Raw genomic sequence first — 7,463 nt, forward strand, 5'->3', positions numbered from 1 at the left:
TTAATGGTTACCTTGAAGTCGTCTATGTCAAGTTTGGTAATAACCCTTTTTGTCGTAGCTTTTAGCATCCAGTGTCTCTCTCTTCCTTTCACGTGACTGACCTAAAAGACTCAGTATATATATCTTTAAAATAACACTCCAATTCAGTCTAGGAAGATCAATCTCACTCCAATTAGTACTCTTAAATAACACTCCTACTGGGACTAGAGTTTAAGACCTACTAAAACTTGAATAAGCTTCCAAGACTTTAATTCCCACTAAACTCATATCAAGGTTGTTTAGATGGGCTAAAACTCTAAAGAATTCCAATAACACTTAAACTCCTAATCCAAATAGGTTTTAGTCTCTTATCCTTTTCCTTAATTGATAAGGAGACTAGAAGTTTAATATGAATAATCCACAAAATAACTCTCACAGTACATCTTTTATTTATTTTCTTTGTAGATATCATAATATAAAATAATATCACCTTGAAAATAAAATAATTCATCAATTTCACTTTAGAAGCAATAAAATTAAATTTAAGTGAGGCGGGTGTTACAGTAAACCTCATTGATAAATGGGTTTTCAGAACAGATAAAAATTGTTCATGTGTGTTTCATTAGATTTATTGCAAAAATGAAAGTAGTGACATGTAATTTGTCTCTATTGTTCTTGGGCATGGAAAACACAGATTGACTATGCTTCAACCTCTCTCTCTTAAGGATTTTCCATTATCTATTTTTTTTTTCAAATCAATTTTTTCCTTGGTTTCTCAATTCCCATAAAACTATTCGAAGAAAGGCTTGAACTGAATTTTTGGTCAATTGTTTCTTAATTCTGATTTTATTTTAAGGTGAGTCGAAGAAAAGGCAAGTAGATGTAGAAGCTGTTCAGGAAGCTAGATGTAAGATAAAGCTTAAGAGATAAAGCAACATGACAAGCATTAGGCCATTGTGACTGAACAAATATGAGGTAATGTTTAGTATTGTGTAGTGCCATGTTATTGAGATATCTGCAACTGCATGAGAATTGTATTTTCTCATGTAATCTTGATGTTATGAGTTTGATGTTGCATTTTAGATCCTCTTTATGATCATCAATGACTGATTAAACAACTTAGAAAATTTTACCTACTAAATGCAGGTTATAAGAGTTGGGGTAGTAGCTTGATGCCAGATTAGCAAGTGAGGGAGACAGAGGAGAGTGAAGGAGAGAGAGAGAGAGAGAGAATAAGAAAGATAAGAAAATGCTTTAGATTACTACACCAACACTGCCCGATATATATATTTCTAAAATCTATATGTTTTGAGTAGTTGATAGGCTAAATCTAGAAAATTTAGAGTACGTTTTATGGAATTTCTCATAGAAGCTTTATTGTTTTCTAAAATAAATTTGTTATCTGGTGTTTATTTCCCTATTTGATGCAGAAAGCTAAATATTATAAACAATTATTCTTTTTTCCTTCCATAATGGGTTTAATCAGATAAGAATGATCTTATTTTGTAGTTAATATTTTCAATTGTAGATTAGGAGCTGCATTCTAAAGAATTATGTTCTTCCATCCTTTATAAAGACAAACCATGTCATCATTTATGACATTAGTAATAAAAAAAATTGATTGATATTGATATTAATTCAAATTTTTATAAATACTGCCTTACCTTAGAAGTTTAGTTTTTATTTTATTTGTAAATTCTTACAATCATGGACCAACAAAATTAGTGATCTGCTATTTGCTCCAAAGTTAACATTGATAGTATTATTGATGTGTAGGTGTAGAAAAAATTTTTAAACACCCCAAAGTGGATATGGTAGGCAAGATTACCATCATGCAATTGCTGCTGAAAAGCTGTCAAACTTAAATCCTTTTGTAAGTTTTTGCTTCCTTTTAATTTCCTTCTTTTATTTGATTTGTAAAAAAAAGTTGGGATTGTCAAATGATCATCGTCCCATTTTTGTTATATCTGTGGCCTTTTGTAATTTCTTGTCACTGAATTATTTTTTAAAAAAAGTTTTGAATGTGTTTATATCTATAATTATTTATAGCTATGAATTTATTTCCTTATGCTCAACCTTTAACATTCCGATGTAGAGAGTTATTATAGTTCTTTATTTGTATGGATCATATTGTTTGAGTTTTGTATTTTGGTTTAAATGAGAACCCACATCCAAAAAAATTGCTACTACCAGTAAAGTTTTTTTTTTTTTTTTAATGGGTTGCAGGGCTAAGAAAGCTATGAGTTATGACACAAACATGAGTTATGAAAACAAGTTTGAGTGATTGCTTACATGTGAAGAGTATTAAAATAAAACAATGCTTGAGTGGGTTACCTAAGAGATCACAGAATTTAGTAAGAAGAAGAGTGCTAATTTTGAAAAAAATTGAGCATATGAGAAAAAATGATGTGGTGTTTGGCTCAGTTATTCTGGCTGTGATTTACTTATTTGTTCACAGTCAAGATTGTCCAATATATTTTTGAAGAAAGAAAGTATAGAAAAGACAAATTAAGACAGGTTGAATGTCAGAGGATTCAAGCGAGGTTTGACATGCATTGTAAAACAACTGGTGATGATTAGCTCTTTTTTAGTAGGATTTCTAGATGTTTCTTGCATTTATAAAGCTTGCAAAAGTGGTGAAGGAAAATTTTTAATTATTAAAGTAGGAAGTAGTTTTTGTTATAAATGGGTGTTAATTTTGAATGGAGTTTCAATGTAAAGAAGACATGTCTGTAGTTGGGTATGACGATAATGATGATGATGGTGGCAACAATGTTCCCTCATCAAGTAGTTTTTTCATTTTGTTACCCTAAAAAAAATCTGATTGTGATTTTTTTTTTCCCAGCTAGCTTGGATTCTTTATCTTAATACTTACTTACATATCATTCGTGTTGGGCTGGCTATGTTTGGTTTTTGAAATACTGGAGTAATGTAATGTAATGTAATATTGGATTGGTTTTGATTAAGGTATTTGGGTTAGAATTCATTTTGTTTTGGGTTATTAACCAAATCCAAGTTAGTTTAGGTTGTAATGAAACTATAAGTGGTCTGTCAGTATAGACTTTTTTAATATTAAATAATCACATAAGAACTATTAATTATTGTTATTAAAATTCTATCAAATATCTCCTCATTATCAATAATTTAACTTGCTTCGTTCATTGAACCAAATTTTTTTTTTTCGAAAATTCTGCTTATTAGTTATTGATGCAGTTCATAAAAATACTATAATTCAATCATTTATAAATTTGATTGTGATACTTATCTATGTATTTAATTTGAAATTCATACTAAGTGTTATTTTTCACATGTTGCTCCTCTTTATAATTTGGTTTCCTATGTTCTTTGAGGGCTTCTTTTTTTAATTATTTTTCCAGGGGTTGTGATGTAAAGGTCTAAGAGTTCACAAATCACAGTGATTGAGGCATGTAATTGCGTTACAATGAATATCATAATTTAATGGTAAGTTTAGGGATTTTCCCCTTTTCTATTGATTTTTTAAAAAATATATATATATTCCAACATGTAATAGAATGCAAACTTGGCAAAGAAGCAGGAAATTAGGAACAATGGGCATTTTGTTCTTTGAAACTTATTTCTCTGCATCTTGCCATCCTATATCTATGGTAAGCTTTTTTGTAGCAGGCATTATTCTTTTGATGGACAATTTCTACTTGAGCATAATTTGGTTGTAATGCTCATTTGAGAAATTTGAAATTTGTAAATTCTATTAAATAATTTACTTGCTGCAAGTATTTTGATCTCTGCTAATTTCTATGTTTTGTGTCATACTATGTGCTTTATATTTTGTTTCTAGAAGGACACCATTGTAACATATGATATATATTTTTTAAATTCTATAAAAGATAGTTGGAGTTGATTTTAATTGGAGTGATATTGTATTTTATACATAGCATTCCTGCAAGTAGGACAAATGAAGGGCTGTACAACATGCCCTTGCACTAATATATATTTTACTGTGAAGGATACTTTGATGAACATTTTCTTTCATTTTTTTTTTCCTTTTTTTTATATAGGTTTGGGAAGAGTTTTAGACTTCCATTTTCTTCTCTTTTTTTCCAGCTAAAAGTACTTGCCTCTTTGTAGTAAAAAAATTTCAGCTGAGGTTTTGGACTTTCTTTCATCAAAAGCCAGTGACTTAGGCAGTTTAGATTTGGTGCAAATGTGAGTTGGGTGTTTTGTCATTTGATGAGTTGCCTTGAATGTGTTTGATTATTGTTGTCAATCAGAATCACATTAGAGTTTTGAATGAGATTTACACTACTTTGACTCAAAAGAACAAAAAACTAAGCCCTCTCTCAAAAGTCTTTTTAAAGAATAGAGAATGCCAAGAAGAAATTTGCACTTGACCATAAATTAGGATTTAATATTGGATTATTTCAATGAATTATGTAGACTGCTTAATCTATCATTTGGAATTGTTTTCCCAGCTCCAGGCTTCTTTTTTTCCTTCTTTCTTAGGTAAACAATATTGAACTTCTTCTTTTCTTTGTTTGCAGCTTCATCCAGATGCCAAACTCAGGATTTAATGTCGAAATAAAAGTTTGAGAGGGAATTTGCAGCTTGAAAGTAGATGGATTTATTGCATTTTGTACGTTAATAGAAATTTCCCATTTTGATTTGCAAGGACATTCTCACAAATTTAGAGACTACCATGTCCCTCTTGGCAGATATGTTCTGAGACTTACAAGACTTACAATGAATATAAAGCATAATATTAAATTTGTATCAGCAAAAATGGTGTCCTCACACACTTTATATATAAAAGAAACTGAGGAAACATGAATTTTTTATAGTTATATTTTTCCAGTTTCTTTCATTCCTGTTGTAACAAAGAGACAGAACTAAGTTAAACATGCAAAAGGTTAAATTTTATTTGAATATTCATGTTTTATCAATAATTGTGTAGTGTCTATCGCTATGAAACAAATTGCAGAGCTTGGAAAGGGTGCTCATTTCATCTTTGATTACTATGTTTTTAGTTATTTTAATTTTTCGACCAAGTCAATATAGTGTATATAATTGTATTGTGGCTGTTTGGATCAGTTATATATTTGCTTGAATGCATCAAAATTTTCCTTATAATGTCTATTGAATTTTGCGTAAGAATTTGTATCATGACTATAATGTAGTGATGTCAAATAGGCTATTGTTTTCTTCTCATCATCTATTGAGTATTTTTTTTTTATGAGAAAATCTTTTGAGAAGTTGAATGCATGCTCAGTTGCTTAATGGAACACTATGGAGTTTTACCCAAGAAATATGATGAGTTAAAACACTTTGTTTTCTGAAGTAGTATGACATGGTTCGGATATAGAGATCTAACAATATAAATTTTCCTTTCCATTTCTTCTCCTCTCTTCCCTTTTTTCTTTTAAAGAAACATAATGATATCAAATTCTTATAACTTTATTATATATATATATACACTTCTAAGTTTTGTTAATGAAATTTTATGGTTAATAATATGAATTTAGACTTAACTGAGCCTTTTAAACATGAATAAACTCATGATTAATAATATATCCATTCTCATGCGATAGCACGGGCTACATACTAGTTAATTTTAATAGTTGACACATTAACAACCGATTCAATGGCATTCCACCCAATTATTTTGAGCATAGTCACATCGGTATGCGAATATTATTTAAGGAAGAAAAATAAAATAAAAACAAACAAACTAGGAAATTTTGTTTGAGTAGTGGTAATAAAACCAATCAGATCCCCATTCAAATCACAAAGATTTTGATAAATTTAAGGATTCTAATGCAAAAGGAAACTTCTCTGTGATCATAATCCAGTCAAATTCAGGTTTGTTTACACTTTGAGTTGCTTTTTCTTGTTTCTTTCGCAATGCCAAGATTCGATTTCTCTTCTTTATCGAGTTCTGGCATGCAGTGGAGGGTTGAGTGCGGTGGCTTGAGTCAAACAGTGTTGGGCAGAGTCGTGGCACAACTACCTCTTTCTCTCAATCAATCTAAAGGCGTGGCACAACAAATCATAGTTTAATTTGTTATCTTTGAAACTTTAAATATTATATTTAATTTGATAGAAAAAAAAAAAAAAAAAATGATCAGTGCTCTTTTGACAGAATGGCATTTACCTATTATCTTTTGTTAAGTTTAAGGTTAGAGTATTCACAATAAGCTCAACAAAGAGTCTGCTTAGCAAAAATTGTCCGATTTTCCCTTAAAACACCCATTCATCAGTCTCAACAAAACACATATCCAAACTAATTTTTGAACAATGGCCAGATACTTCGAGCAAGGCTACTATAGCTTGTTAAACCATTTTAATTCTTTTTTTTTTTTATTCTCTCTTTCTTCACTCTCTCTTCATAAAAAAATTAAATAAAAAAAAGTCGTATTAATGTTATATTACTATTTATTTAATTTATATATTTATCTTATATAATATATTAATATTTTCTCAATTAGGTATTATATTTGTTATTATTTCGATGTTTATAATTTATATAATTAAAAATTTGAAATGTTTAATGTGAATGTGCAGATGATTTATATATATATTTTTAAATTTATGATTTAGGTATATAATCGTTGCTAATAATGCAGTGAAATCGTCAGTGACTTGTTGTCTCCAAATTACACTAATGGGTACCTGCAAAGCAAGAACACAAGGATCAAATAAAAGGCATTAGTGTAGTATCGACCAAAAACCTCCAAAAGTCAAGTTAGTGAATGAGAAATCTCTAAAAACTCTATAATGATAGAGCTAGTGATTTTCTGCGTACCTGAGAAAAAGGAGGCCCGTTGCTTATTGATAGGCCAAAAATATATTGACCCCTTGTGATAAATTAACCAATTAATTTGTCAAGTGAATTAATTAAGTTAATTAACATGCAATACGTGTGGTAGCACAAAAAAATCACCAACTAAGTTAAATGCAGCGGAAAAATAAAGTTGATACGGTAATTTATTTACGAATGGGGAAAACCTCCAAGACAAAACCCCACCTGGTGAATTTAAGATCACCACTTCTGAAAATCCACTATTATCACAACAAGCGGTTACAAGTAAAGGAATCTCAGTATCTTATACCAACCTACAGTTGAACCCTTACCCCAATACACAATTGGACTTGTTCTATAATGACAATCTCTCATTTTTAATGCATGGCTCCTGGTACGTGACTAATCAATCGATGCACAAATCCAAGTATGTGACTAACACACCAATTTGAGAAGGATGTTAGCTGCAAAGTTATTCAATTCATTAATACAATGAAGATCACGAAACTCCATGGTTACAATACCCTACGGCATACAAATGCAACATCTTTTTAAAGAGAAAGATAAAATAGGGCGTATGTCTCCGGTCCCAAGATGCTTATGAAAAACCTTTGCATCAAGTTTTACATACTTGTATCTACTGTGACGGCCCTTAAAATAATCTCTATATATGTTTAGGGTTGTGAGAAAAGAAAGCCTAAACATGTAT

General features: G+C 30.2%; 1 long non-coding RNA gene across 1 annotated transcript; it reads left to right on the top strand.

The window, feature by feature from the left end:
- Window positions 1–1,662: 1,662 nt before the first annotated feature.
- LOC126720585 (uncharacterized) lies at window positions 1,663–4,901 on the top strand. The gene is made up of 2 exons (XR_007653516.1): window positions 1,663–1,852; window positions 4,500–4,901. It is a non-coding gene; the product is annotated as an uncharacterized LOC126720585 (long non-coding RNA).
- The last annotated feature ends 2,562 nt before the right edge of the window (window positions 4,902–7,463 follow it).

Source organism: Quercus robur, chromosome 4 (assembly GCF_932294415.1).
Source record: "Quercus robur chromosome 4, dhQueRobu3.1, whole genome shotgun sequence".
Taxonomy (NCBI): domain Eukaryota; kingdom Viridiplantae; phylum Streptophyta; class Magnoliopsida; order Fagales; family Fagaceae; genus Quercus; species Quercus robur.